This window comes from Lactuca virosa, chromosome 3 (genome assembly GCF_052849685.1).
Source record: "Lactuca virosa cultivar CGN04683 chromosome 3, Lactuca_virosa_CGN04683_v6, whole genome shotgun sequence".
NCBI lineage: Eukaryota > Viridiplantae > Streptophyta > Magnoliopsida > Asterales > Asteraceae > Lactuca > Lactuca virosa.
The window spans coordinates 9076160-9090947 of NC_136428.1; the positions used below are offsets into that span (position 1 = coordinate 9076160).

The 14788-nt window shown below is 35.9% G+C and overlaps 1 long non-coding RNA gene across 3 annotated transcripts; it reads right to left on the reverse strand.

Moving 5' to 3' along the window:
* Positions 1-7014: 7014 nt before the first annotated feature.
* LOC145165188 (uncharacterized) lies at positions 7015-9288 on the reverse strand. 3 transcript variants are annotated; one of them, XR_013739940.1, is made up of 4 exons: positions 8356-9288; positions 8029-8125; positions 7360-7926; positions 7015-7254 (listed from the first exon to the last, which is right to left on the reverse strand). It is a non-coding gene; the product is annotated as an uncharacterized LOC145165188 (long non-coding RNA). The 3 variants fall into 3 exon arrangements; XR_013739941.1 differs by lacking the exon at positions 7015-7254 and having other exon boundaries at positions 7639-7926; positions 8356-8409; positions 9100-9287; XR_013739939.1 differs by lacking the exon at positions 7015-7254 and having other exon boundaries at positions 7639-7926; positions 9100-9284.
* Positions 9289-14788: the final 5500 nt, after the last annotated feature.

Consider the following 14788-nt stretch of genomic DNA (forward strand, 5'->3'; position numbering starts at 1 on the left):
GGATCATGTTGAGTTATTTTTTTTTTTGACATATTTGATGATTTGTTTGAAAATACTGATGTTCCTGTTTCTAGCACATCTACTTCATGTGCAGGTAAAGTAGGAGAGGATGAGAACAAGGAGAACACCACTGAACAAACCAACATCTCCTTGAACTCTGAATCTGTTGCTACGAACTCAGCTGCTTCTGCTCAACCTGCCGTTGAGAAGTACATGCCACCAAACCAAGTGAAACAGCCGACTTGCTGTAATTGTGCTTGTGGGAACAATAAGAGACAAGGCATGGATACGCCACCAGGGGCAGGAAGAAACAACTTCACAGTGAAGAAAAAGACATGTTTTCACTGTGGAACACCTGGACACATTGCCAGAAATTGTCCTAATCGCGCATATGTTCCCTACTATACACAAAGGTGGCAGAACGCGCCAAGAGGGAGATACTCCAAAAGAAATCCCTCAAGGTCACGTTCAGACAATGGCGACTGGAACGCGCAAAAGGCGAAAAATCAAACTCCCAAGGCCAACAAATCAACTCCCAAGGGCAAGAAGGGAATGTCGGCCTAGAAGCCAATTTCAAGAAATGCTCCAACGAAACCAAAACCGGCTAGGTCAAAGTCATCTCGACAACAGACCTCAAGTTCAAAAGCAAGTACTGAGGCACCCATCGGATCGAAAAAGAAATGGGTTAAACCCAACTACAGCTGGGTACCAAAGGTTCAATCTCCCAAATCTCCTAATGCTTCTAATATTTCTACATCTTCTGTTTGTGATAAACAGGACATGTCATGGGAGAATGTATCTTGCGTAGATGACAAAGGTCGACACAGTTTCAAAATGGACTGGGTTCCAAAGACCAACTGATCCCGCTCTGTGTCGGAGCAGCTGTGGAGGCATATCATCAGACTTCGGTTTGTTGGTAGTGGCTGTTCCAGGCACATGATAGGGGACATCTCTCAACTGTACAACATTCAGACCTTTGTTTGAGAGTATGTGTCCTTTGCGGGAAAGGAAGAAAAGAAGGGATCACACATGGGGTTAGTGCTTAATGACATGAAGAATTTTCGGATCTGTTCTGAGATTATGCGTGCTGTTCTCAGACCTTCTGGATGCAAATTCAATCGGTGAATTACGGTTTGAGTTTTCTTCTCTATACTCCTGAGTTTTTCTTAAGCTGATTCGCTTCAAAGACAAATTTTTGTTTTAGGATAGTTTAAATTTGCGCATTTGTAACATACACGTTTTGAAATCGTGTTATGTAATTTGAAAAGTTAATAATATTATGAAATATTATGTGAAATTGAGTGTTGAGTTCTAACAGATAGTTTTTACTAGAAATGAAGTAAAACTATGTTTAGAATCACTCACAAATTATTGGAAGTCTTATGAGATTCCAATTAAAAGCCAAATAGTGAAATTTAGCGAAAATATAAAATTCTAAATAAGTAAAATTTTATTATTGAAAGTTGTAGATAATCTCATTAGAAACACGTAGGCGAAAACCTCGTCGAAATCCGAGTTATAAAGAAGAAGTTATGACCAATCGAAGATCCGCAATAAAACCGGCACGGTGCCGAATGACGTAAAAAGTGAGTTTTTGATAAACTACTTTTTAGCCTTAGTGATCTAAATAAAAGTCGTAGTATTCGTTAAACCGAGAATTTTGATAAAAAGAACGCCAAAATCTGACTTCGTATGAGGAAGTTATGATTTTTACAAGTTTCAGCTTATCAGTAGACAGCTAAAAACTCGAATTTTAGATCGAGTGATTTTTTAGCCGACACAACCTAAACGAGAATCGAAGGTCTCGTCATTAGTAGTACAACGGTAAAAAGTCTGACGAAAACGGACGTCGGATGAAGAAGTTATGAATTTTTAACGGATTTACCAGTCCCGGTGTGTTAAAAATAATAATATAAAAATAAAGTCAAAATTTTCCGACGAAGTCTAAACGAAAGTTGTAGAGCATAATTTTCTCTACGCGTGCATATAAAGAACGTCAAAAACGGAGCTCGTATGAGAAAGTTATGGATTTTACAAGATTTGGCACAATTTTCGAGAAAAAATCGCATGAATAGTGATTGCCACGTCACCCTCGCTCGGAGCTGGCCACGTGTCCGAAGCTGCTGCATGGCAGGTCCGAGAAGCGACGCGTGTCGAACAGGTGTCCGAAGGAAGCCACGTGATCCTCGCATGCACCCACGTGATTCGACCCGCGTGTAAGCTCCTGATTCGACCGAGGAGGAGGCCCAATCCGAAGCAGCCAGCTCTCCGACCGAAGCTTCGCCCTGCTGCCGCGTGTTCCAAGCCTCGCACACATGCCCCCCTCTCCTCGCTTCGAATCCGAGGCTCGCACCTATATAAGGGGTGCGAGACCTCCCGGTTAGATGTTTGAATTTTGGTCTTTTTCACCCCTTTTCAACATTTTCTTACATTCCGACTTCCCCCGAAGCCCCGGTACTTATTCCAAAGCCCGAAGCGCGCCCCGAGATTCCCGAGAAGCCCAAAAAAATTTATCTTTTCGGTTTCGAAGCTCTACCTTCGCAGAGCCCGGTTTTCAAGAAAACTCCCGGTTTTCAACGACGAAAGTCATATTTAGAGCCGAAGTGCTGCCCAAATTATTATTTTGACCCCCGGTTAATTCATGGTGAGTTTAATATGTAGAAACAATTGTATGTTATGTGTTATATGTGCTATGTGCTTTTCCATGTTATCATCTCGAGTTGTTGTATCCGCTATTTTTATAGCAAGGTTGTACCTCTGACTTGAAGTGTATGACATAGGCATCACTTGGGTATTGGTATGAACCGTTGACCATGAAGTGTATGACATAGGCATCACTTTGGCTTCGGTAGAATGTTATTCCTGAGTATTTTCCCGTGTTATTTTTATTTCAGCTATTTATGATAGCAAAGTTATACCTTTGACCATGTGATCAGTTTAAGAACTCAGATTCACAGTGGTACTGGTATGTAGCCTCTGGCCATGTAGAGCATGTCCCCCAGTAAGTGAATGACTCTATTCTATGGCATTGACATATGGTTAGACAGGGCGTGAAAACCTGAAATCTACCTTAATGTTAATCAGAAATTGTTTGTCTTCAGTGCCATTTGGGCCAAAGCGTTATTGATGTTTATCAAGTATGGAAATTGTTATATCTCATTGATTGTATATATTTGAATCGATTCATTGATTGATATGGAAAGCTTATCACATTATGCCTTTGTTGTTCCTTGCTCCTATTTGCTTCTGCCATATTGGTATATATATGGCATAACGTTATATTGTATCTATTATTGAACTCACTAAGCGTTATCGCTTACCCCTCCCAATGTTTTAACATAATGCAGGCAATAAGCACCCAGTATAGTTGGAAGACTTAGAATAGTTGTAATATTATTTTTGTATTTTGGTTTAGGTTTGTATAGATTTATAATATCCTGGGTAGTCATGTAAAATCTCAAAACATAGGCGGTTTGTATCCAATCTTTTGTAATGACTTTATCAATGTAAAAATATTGTCTTATGAATATGCGTATAGCATGTTTTGGAGTAACTATATTGTCAAGTATGAAAGTATAGAAATGGGTTCTTTCAAGCATTTGCATTCGTTTCTCTCCTATGCACAAATTTAGGGGGAGAAATAAAAACAAAACAAAAATTAGAAAATTTTAAAAAATCCAAAAACATTAGAAAATCAGAAAATCCAAAAATATGTTGGTTATGGAATGTGCTTGCAGGTGATGTGATGGGAAGTGATATAATCATGTGATAACAGGCAATCTGAATCTGTGTAAGGGACTGAATCTGAATTGTCTAGGCTCTGTGTTCGACGCGCTGGTAGGCACGAGAGATTAAAATGGACTTGACTAGGCATTAATGAACTTAAGGAATCTAGAGACTTGAAAAATCTTGACCTAGATAGATCCATTTAGCCTAACAATACGACACTCAGATAGGTTGAGCAGGGAGATATACATGATAATCCACCGGTCACATTAAAGTAATCCGTATCTAGAACTGTGGTTTAACTCTTCCTCGATGTACGGACTTTGTCCTTAATTCCGGTATTGATGGAGCGACTGGGAAATTCCGATAAAGTAGGTCTGTAGGAAATTATTTTTTTGCTTTCTTTCTGTTAGTCATATGTTGCCTCCTCTGCGTGATTGAAATACATCCGGCCTGGACTGTAACATATGCAATTCTATTTCTCTGCATCTTCTGTCTATGCAATTCTTCCTGTCTGTTAGTCATATGTTGTCTCCTTTGCGTGATTGAAATACATCCGACCTGTTACACATCATATGCACCATTCTACTTCTCAATCCCTCTAAATCTGGTTAGTCATATGTTTCACCCTCTGCGAGATTGGAAGAGATCCGACCTGGGTGTATAGCATATGCATTCTAAATCTGACTTCTCTCATAATAATTGTCTGCTCACCTAAAGTAAGGAGTACTTTGGAAGTTCCTGATTATTGGGGTATGTCAGGAAGCGGGAAACATGTTCTAGTACATTTAAAATTGAACAATCACTAGGTTGTCTGTAGATCTCGCTGCTCAATTTAGGTGGACAACAATATCTTTGGTCGTCGTCAGCTGAATGGTCCTTAAGGAATATTATCTAGGGTCTTAGGATCACATTGTCTTGTCACTTATAGTATGTTCTAATTTTGTCACAATCTCTCGTGTTTAAGTGGACCACAATACCGGCGATTGACCAGATCTATTCATGAAGGGAGAGGTACTGATAAACGGATAAAGGCTGTCTAAAAACTTTGATCCCAAATCACTCTTAAAGTTAAATATCATTTTTATTTTTGTTAAATTTGTTCATAGTTTCTTCTAATTTAAATATTAGGGGAGAATTAAAAATTTTAAAAACCAAACAAAAATCAGAAATTAAAAATCCAAAAATAGTGTTATTTCTGTTTTATTTCTTTTTCAGAAAATATGAAAAATCCAAAAATATTGTGTGCTAAAATTTTCTTTTAGTTTTGTTTTGTCTTGAATAGTGAATTCAGGTGAAGATGAAACTCATGGAAGTTTGTGTCGAAGATTTCTGAGCCAAGGCTTCATCCGTGATCATCGAAGAATTCTCATTCGAAGGAGCAAGAAATGAAGATTATTCTTTCGACGTTCAATCTTTCAACCCCAGAAGCAAGGTGAAGCTGAAATTGAAGATTATGTGACGGATTGCATTGAAGCCTCATCAATCAGTCTGCTGCTATCTTGAACCTGCTGAAGTGATCCAAAAGATTTGTTCTCTCTGATGTTCTCTCTGAAGATTCTCAAGCTGAAAGCGCTATCTTTCAAAAATCAGTACAAGAAGTCTCCTCATCCAATGTGAGTTCAATGTCAAATTCTGAAGAAAAGCCCAACTGCTTAAGATGAAGTCATTCATTGAAGATTCATCAAGTTCATCTTGAAGTTGTGAAGAATTTGAAGATTAATGCTGAAGCCAAGCTCTCAATGAAGATTGACAAGAAAAGCCAGCTACTTTTTAGGGGGAGCTTGTTGGGTCAATTAAGAAAAGAAAGCTATAAACCAAGGGGGAGATTGTTGGGTCAAAAATATGGTTTATACTTTACTTTTCTAGGCATTAATAGTTTTTGGTCGTGTAATATATTTTTGCAGTTGTATTTACGGCCCAATGGATGTTTACGGCCGTAAACCCTTTTATGGCCCATATTCCCCAAGTATATATATAGGTGTTAGGTGGTTGAGGAGGGATTGATGAACAGAGAAGGAGTGTACGGAATAGAGACAAGAGAGGAGTTTTAGTGTGTGTAAGTGTGTGAATCTTGTGTAAGGGAACTTCATTCTAATCAATACATTCAAGATTCATCATCTTCTTCTTCTCCTTCTCTTCTATTTGATCTGACATCATCCAATTGATTGGGATTCCGCACCATCAATTGGATCTGATTGATACACAAGCAGATTAGGGACTTACAATAAATATATATATATATATATATATATATATATATATATATATATATATATATATGGTTGATAGTTTATTTGTTAATATTTAAATTAAAATATTATTTATTAAAGATTAAGTTAAATATACATTTCGAACAAATTCATTAAGTATCACCTTCTACAAGATAGTAAATATTATATATATATATATATATATATATATACTAGGTACTTTTAAAAAGCCGTGCTAAGCACGACCCACGGTTAATCCAAATACTCGTTGTCATTGGTTAGTAATGGCTTCGGTAAATAATTAAAGTCGGTTAAGTTTTTGGTATTGGTCGATGGTCTAAAATAACATAAAAAGGAATGTAGACTGATATCAAAATTGAAAAGCAAAGACTACATTACTATAAAAAAGTGAGACTATCAAAACTGAATCTTTAACATTTATAAAAGGTTATTCTTCAGACAATATCTAATATTATTTTTGTACTATATGAACCAATGACACAATCAAACGTAAAACATAAAACATAGCATGTAGTTAAAATAAAAAGACGAATTTTTGGAAAAATAAATAAAGTGGCAATGATGATAATTTACATTCACATTTTTAGCCAGAAAAATTGACCCAGACTTCATATCCGTTTTGCCTCCAAATCCTTATCAATTTATTGACCATATCCACCCGATAGCAATTTCCCTAATCTAGTGACACAATACAACTGTTGAAACATTAATACAACCCAAAACCTTCAAAGGAAATTGAATGAAAAGAAATAAAATCACACATTGAAAAATCTCAGATTTAATTTTATAATCAAAAGAATCTACATAATTTTATTTACCTTCCGCCCTTTAATCCTAAATATGATATTCTCTTGCAATTAAGAGAAACCCTCCGCCCACAAAGAGTACAGTTGTGATGTTATCCACTGGAGATTTTAATTATACCAATAAAATGAAAATATATATATATATATATATATATATATATATATATATATATATATATATATATATATATATATATATATATATATATATATATATATAGTGGAGTAGAAAACATGGATAATAAGTCATGAATAATTCCCCACTCATGCTTTAAAAACACTCCAAACTTTAAACTTTATATCCCTGATGAACATTTTGTATGTGAAGAACGCAATATCGGATTGGAAATTTTCTAAAAAATTGGATCTAGAATTCAAGGAAAAAATACAAAATGATAATAGGGAAAGTTCTTAAACCTGGAATGTTCTTTTTAGAGGCTTGCCAAATCCATCTATCCATGGAAAAAAGATCAAAAATTTGTAACAACCTAGTAAATTTAGTAAACCCAAATGTGGTACATTGTTGAATGCATTAAATCATCAATGGAAACCTCAATAAAATAAAAAAGATTGATTAAAACGGAGGAACATACCACACTTGTTAGTGATTTTCCATGTTCAGAGGAGGAGGAAGTAAAGTTCTTGCTACTGATGTGGTGGATGAAAATTGTCTATTGCCAATACTCTTAAGTCTTTTTCTTTTCCACTTTATAATGGTTTCTTGTCTGTACTGTTTCTTAAACTCTAAAGAACAAGCAACCATATCCAACTTTTCAACAAGTTTTTCAAGACGACCACTATTTTTTTTTTCCATTTCATAATGGCTTTTCTCCTATACTCTTTTTTAGCCATAAAAGAACTGCAGCCCCTCATGATATTAAAAGTGATTACTATTACTGAAATTTGGAAGTTTTATGACAGAGATCAACATAAAGTAGTAACATAACTCGTACATGGGAGAACATCTTCAGTATTTTTCACAAGTGCAAAAAACAATATTATAAAAACTTCTAAAGAAAGTAATCGATACACACAACTTATAGAACTTGACACTTCCTTTAAAAAGCCTGAAACAGTCTCTCATTAAGTATAAGCACAAAAACATCTTCAAACATCAACACAAATTGAGCTTCTCATATTCCGTTGTTTGATACATAACCCTGCAAAGTAAACACCACAGAAACAGAGTAAGATTGAAAAGAAAAATAAAATAAAAATAAAGCTGTTGACATTAATAGCAATGTAATTTACTGTTTACATACCAAAAGGAATAGTTTCTGGACTTGAAATGACACCTGATTTTACGATAATGCACTTCATTTCAGCATAAAAACCTTGGTGTTCCAATTATATGAAATCCTAAAAATAGAATTATTAAAACTAAATTCTAATAATAGCCTAAAAATAGAAATGGAAATATGTAAAAAAAAAAATTGTAAACATAACTTCTTCCGTTAATTTTCTGTTCTTATTGAAAGGTTCATTGTGTTTATGTTTTGTATATTATTTATAAATTGGGGGAATTATTATTGTCAAAGCTAGTTGGCTAATGTCCTAGAAATCATGACATGAAAAGGCAGAATGCATACCTTTGTTTAAGGTTTAACAATCACATAAGCAAATTGTAGCTTACTGTTGAGAAGCTTCAGAGTGGGGTTTATTATTTGGGGAAATATGAAAATGAAAAGACAAGAATGAGAGCCTTGACTTCTATGGTGAACATTAATTTATCACCAATCATAGACAAACATATAAAAAACGATAACATATAAGGCAGAGGGCAATAGACATGTATAAACATCTGCTTAGAACATACAATATTAAAAAAAATAATAAAGCTATTATTTTTGGCCATAAATAACAGTGATGACCCGATGCAAATCATAAACATCCACAATATTAAAAAAGTCAACGACAATAAAAATGATTTTCTTTCATGATCGAAGAAGCCCTTAAAACCCCTAACCGTGATGCATAATAAAACCAGCCAAATAAGAACAAAAAACCCACAAATCAAGAAAAAGTAAGAAAAGTATCTTCCCTTTTAAGATTAAAAAACGCAGGTTGAATGAAAAAAGGAGGATGGTTTGTCCAAGTCACAGAATAAGCTTCAAATAAGCATTCAAATAGGGCTCATACAGACATACACACAAACAACTGGTCTAAAAATGGATCTAGGTATAAAGAAATTAACCTTGGTAAAGAAAACAAAGTTTACCTTAATTATAAGATGAAAAGAGATTAGGAGAATGAAGATTAGATGAAGAACAGTGGAATGAAAAACAATTTATAATACTGGGAAACACAACGACCCTTAGGAGATAATTGTTTACCTTCTACAGTTTGTAATCAATGAGCCATAGATCAAAGCACGATTCAATCGATGTTTGAATGAAGGTCTGAGTGTTTGCGAGAAAAAGAAGACGATGGAAAGAGAAACAATTGAGAGGGAAGATAGAAAGAGAAAGGTTGTGCACTAGAATTGAATCGGTGGTGGCTTGGAAAAGTAAAAAAGTGGAAGCGTTGTGTATTGGAAGTTGTGGAAAGGGACGGTGACGGTGCCTTTGAGCTCTAAAAAATTCGTGAAGTATACGCGCCGGGGTAGACGCGCCACAAGGGAATGATGCGTGAATTGCACGTGAAAACCTTAAAATTAAAGGTTTATATATATATATATATATATATATATATATATATATATATATATATATATATATATATATATATATATATATATATATATTAGGTTAAAATAAGCAATGTTGTTAAAGTCGATTTAGGTGGCCAATTAGTCGCCACCTAGATGCATGACGGTTTCCAACCTACTACTATTCATGCTAGTGGTGATCTAAATCAGCATTGGTCTTATTCGACCGCAACAACTTTCTTTCTCTCCCTAACTGTATGACCCAACTTCCAGAGAAAACCACTTAAACGAGGAACTCTCAAAACTACAACCACAAACCAACTGCGTCAATATACTCACCGAAACCGGGAACCCATCAGTCTAAACTTCAGAAACCATACCCTAGGACTGATTATCAACCAATCGTCGTACCTATCCCTGGTTCCCTGAATAGGAAAACCGCCAAACAATACAGAATGAATACTCAAACATCTTGATCGTGAATTTCACCCAATCCCAAATCTAGAAATTGTGCCCAAAGACCTTAAATACACACTTGACTTCCGGAAAAGTCATCAACAACCGCTGCTCCCACGAGCATAATGATGGTCTATCCAAGAACCTCACATTGCATCTAAATCCCTCATCAGCTCAGGTGTACATCCACCTGACAAAACAATGAACTCCATGACTAGAGATTTCAGAACTGATACCCAACACTGGTAACCAAACTCCTAATAGACAGCGCACAAGCAAATGAGGTTCATAATGCAAACATTCATCAATAGACTTCTGATGTACAATTAATACTCCTAACAATACACTAACACCCAAACCTACCAATAAGACTAATGCTCCGAGACCTAATAGTCCCAATCAAATGACTACCGGGTCCCACCCCACCCATATGAATCATACAAGCACTAGTTCACGATACATCATGACACCTTCTAACCACTTAAAACGATAAGCTCAAGGTACTACGCCGATCTTGTTGTCATTCCATCACTGGCCTGAAGACTCACGATCAACACCACATGGGCTTAAAGATACACAACCATCAACTAACTGAATTACAGGAACCCAATAAACATCCCTCTCAATACGAACCAAACACCATATGAGCCATACCCTTCTATAACACACAATTCCTTTCACATAACAGGCTGCTACCAAGGAAAAATCAGACGAAAACATGGTCACACATAACCAAAGAATGGGATAGGTTGTTGTACTCTTGTTCCAATTCAAAAGCTATAACCCAAATAAGAACCATGCCTATAATTCGAACCAAGTGCTCCTTTGCTATATTGTTCAGTCCACATACACCCCTCACGACAATATCTAATGAACTTACCACAATACACACCCTCAAGAGAACCCATAACCAACCCTGGATTTACTATATTCTTTTTCCTCAGAACTTTACCCAAAGGTTGAAGTACTAGTGGATCTAACAAAATGACGAACCTCAATCATTAACAGAAACATCCTCATAAATGACCGAAACAAGATCTTACCCCTTGACTAAAACTGAATAGATTCCACCAATACATAACTAGCTCGATAAAACTTCCAAAGTTATCCATAAATGTTACTAAAACCATGGTCGGATCAATCCAAATACCAACCATGTCGACACGACATGCCAAAATTGGATTTTTCATAGATCCAAAGCCACACATGAAAAACTAAACAATACCGCTCCGACGTCCAAACTCCCAATAACCAAGGATAACTGCCAAACCCAAGCCCACTATGAGCTATACTTCCATAACCAACAATTAAGGTTACCCATACCCAGATACCGAAAGGTACAATGTAAAGATTTTGAAGATAGGTTGACGCATCCATTGAACTTCCATTGATATAGCTCGAAACTTTCGAAGAACCTCAAATATTGACAATGAATGAAACGAACAACGATCGAGAATGCATTGACAAATAATCCACTGATCCAATACACTACTGAACAAAGCCCATATTGAACTACACATACCAAAATCTGAAGTTGATTGACAGATCATCAACTGCTCATCCTAGACTATAGATAGCAATCTATACAAAGAGCTAACAAATCGTTCAATAACCAACACCCAACCTGAGTGACCCAAACGCCTCATAACCTATTCATTGGCGATCCCGAAAGAAATCACTGGCTACAACAAGCTCCTTGTCTAATAGCTTCCTGCCGCGAAGAAAGCTCATGAATTCCTAAGCACATACATCGGATGACAACTTGCTCTGCACCCCGACTTGTGACAATCCGAAAATTTTATCTTATACACTTATTCAAATCAATGAAGGTTAGACTCGTTTTTGCTATTTTCTAGCACTGTTTGGAGTCAATTAGAGTGTTTAAAATATAGTATAATCAGGGTAGGAGTCGTGGGATGAGTTTTGTGAGTGTAACACCTTGTCGTATCATCCAAATCTTCATCTTGATCTTCACAAAAGGTAGTAATCCTTCCTTTTATTTGTTGATACACGACCCTAACTAGCCTTTTTACCTTGGTTTGATCCATGAGAACATCCATTTTTAGTCAAGAACACCAAGAATACCAAGAACACCAAGAACACGAACTAGTTTTGGACCTTAATCACCCTTTCAAGCCTCTATAACGTGTATACACTTATCATAACTTGTTATATGCTAAGGACACTTGATGATATGCTAGAAAAACACGATTTTATCATCTTCATAAAGGGTGTGCGGCCGCATACATCATGGTGGCCGCACACACCCTTTTTAGGTCCAAAAATGGCAATAAACTTCTTATAAGGCTAAAGCATGAAGTAAGAAACCTACCTAGATGAGTCCTAAAGCCTTAAAATACGTTTTGGCACATTCCATAAGGAGTGTGCGGCCGCACACACACCCTGGCCACACACCCTGGCCGCACACACACAAATAGTGTGTATTTTGACCATACACTCCCTTGTATAGCCATATACCCCTTATATACAATCATATATGGTTGTAACACTTCAAAATAAGTGTTTACTAGTCCCTAAGGTGGTTTCAATTCAATAATTAGTTGTTATAAGCACTAATTATATTCATATATGTATCATTATATGTTAAATAGGATCCGCGTGTGTGCTCAAGTCTTCACTTGCCACTTAGCATCCTATACAGTCCGTTCATCCAAACCACTCACTACAGATGAGTTCATACCCCTTTAATTAACCTTTTAAATGTTTTTAAATGCTTTTATGGGGGGGGGGAATACAAGTTGAACAATTATAGTTATTATATCAATCACATGTGATTAATAACTACCAAACAAGTGGATTTCTTACTTTTCAAACTGTGTTACCAAACTGTTTTACTTCAAACTGTTTTACAAACTCTTTTTCATATCAAATACTTTTATTAAAATCTTTTAACTTATATTATGTGTATCTATATAGATATAGTTATATAAGTAGGATTGAAAGGACTTAGGACTGATAGCTCACCTTACTTCCTGTTCCTTGTTTGGTTGTGGACTTAGGGTATCAGGGTTATTTGTCCGAAGGTCGTTTGAATCCTAGTTATATATTATGTATATGTATATAGATATAAAAGGTTACTTCTTTCATTCAGTTCAATACCTTTGGGTAGCAAAGGTATACACAAACATGTTTATACATACAAACAACATTACTAGTAATCTATAATAGGTATAGTTTAGGGAGATGCTAATACTATTACTAGATCAATGAAACATACAATGAGTCAGTTCATACATGTGTCATAACTTATAGTGATGAGAAACAAACATAACTTATAGTGATGAGAAACACACATAACTTATAGTGATGAGAAACAAACATAATACATAGTGATGAGAAACAAACAATACCATACAGAGAGAACATACATACAGGCTAGACAGAGGAAGAACACACAATACATCTAGCACATACATTACATATACATTATTACAGTTATGTGAGCCACGTAACGGGGCATGACACTACCTGCCATGACCGTTTTGTATCCAGATTCTCCTTAATTGGGGAGCGTATGAGTTTGTGTATAGATCTATACTGGATTGACTATCCTACACCTTGCTGCTCGCTACAGTGGGACTTGCAAGTCTACGGGTGCCAAACGTCATTTCTTACGACGTCTTACATCGTCGTTTTTCTATGAGTCGGTAGCAGGGTACAGGCCGATCACATGGTACCTTAAAATAACAATTGGTTTAAGGTAGTTAGTACAGCAGTAGCTACTTAATACAACACTACAGTACTATTTCATTTTCCCCATTACATTCACTTTGTAAACATTCACACAATGAACAGTAATGTAAAAACTATATTTTTGGTTAATGATAGTCAGATTTGGGAAAATACATACTCTTACAAGAGACACACACGCAGACACTAGATGTCTTGGTAGAAGGCTACTTTTAGTAGGAAACATAGGGTTTTCTAGGAGAATTCAAACTTTTACAAACTTATACAAACATCTTACAAACATCTTACGAACATCTTACAAACATCTTACAAATGCTTTCATACAAATACATACACTAATATACTTATGATCTTACCAGCTTTAAAGCTGATAAACTCTTTCAAAATAACTTGTATTCTCAGGTCACCAGTAGACAGGTATCGGTGCCAGGTTTTGAGAAGATGGAGCTCGTTTAAGACTCATCTTTTATTTTGATACACAGTTTTGGTGTCTATTTAACTTGACAGAACACACTTGTATGAAATTATATTATTAATGCAATGGATGATGTTGTTGCTTGTTTACTACTTTGCATTGTTGTGATACTGTACATGACGTCCTCCACCCCCGAACGATTCCGCCGTTCCGGTTTTGGGGTGTGACAGATTAGTATCAGAGCATTGTTTATAGTGAATCGAGTGTATCGACCCATAAAACATATACAAACTATAAACACAGCGGGATTAAAATACTCTGATAAAGAGTATATACTTTTAAATAATAAAATATTTAACCAAGTATACATACCTGCATTCATACTAAAAATCAGTGTCACTAGGACAGAACAAAAATATTACGATTGTTGGGCAGCACAAGTAGACTTAGAGACATATGGTCAACCCTGGGAAGATGTAGCCTGATCAACTACATTATCCGAGGAGTGATTAGCATGTGCCTAAGTGTGGTTGTGAGGTTGCAACAAGTCTAAAAACTTACCAACACTACTACAATGAGAACAGTAGAACAGAACATAAACTTAAAATATTATAGGAGTATTTTGTGTTACTATTAATTACTTATCTGAGAACTAAAGGTCTTTATTAGTATATCAATAGTTGCTGAGTGGATACGCTAAGGTTATATGTATCTAGGATATCATAGACTTAGAATCTGTGACCTTTGCTTTACTTCATGTTCCTTGTTTGGTTGTGGGCTTAGAGTTAGGGTC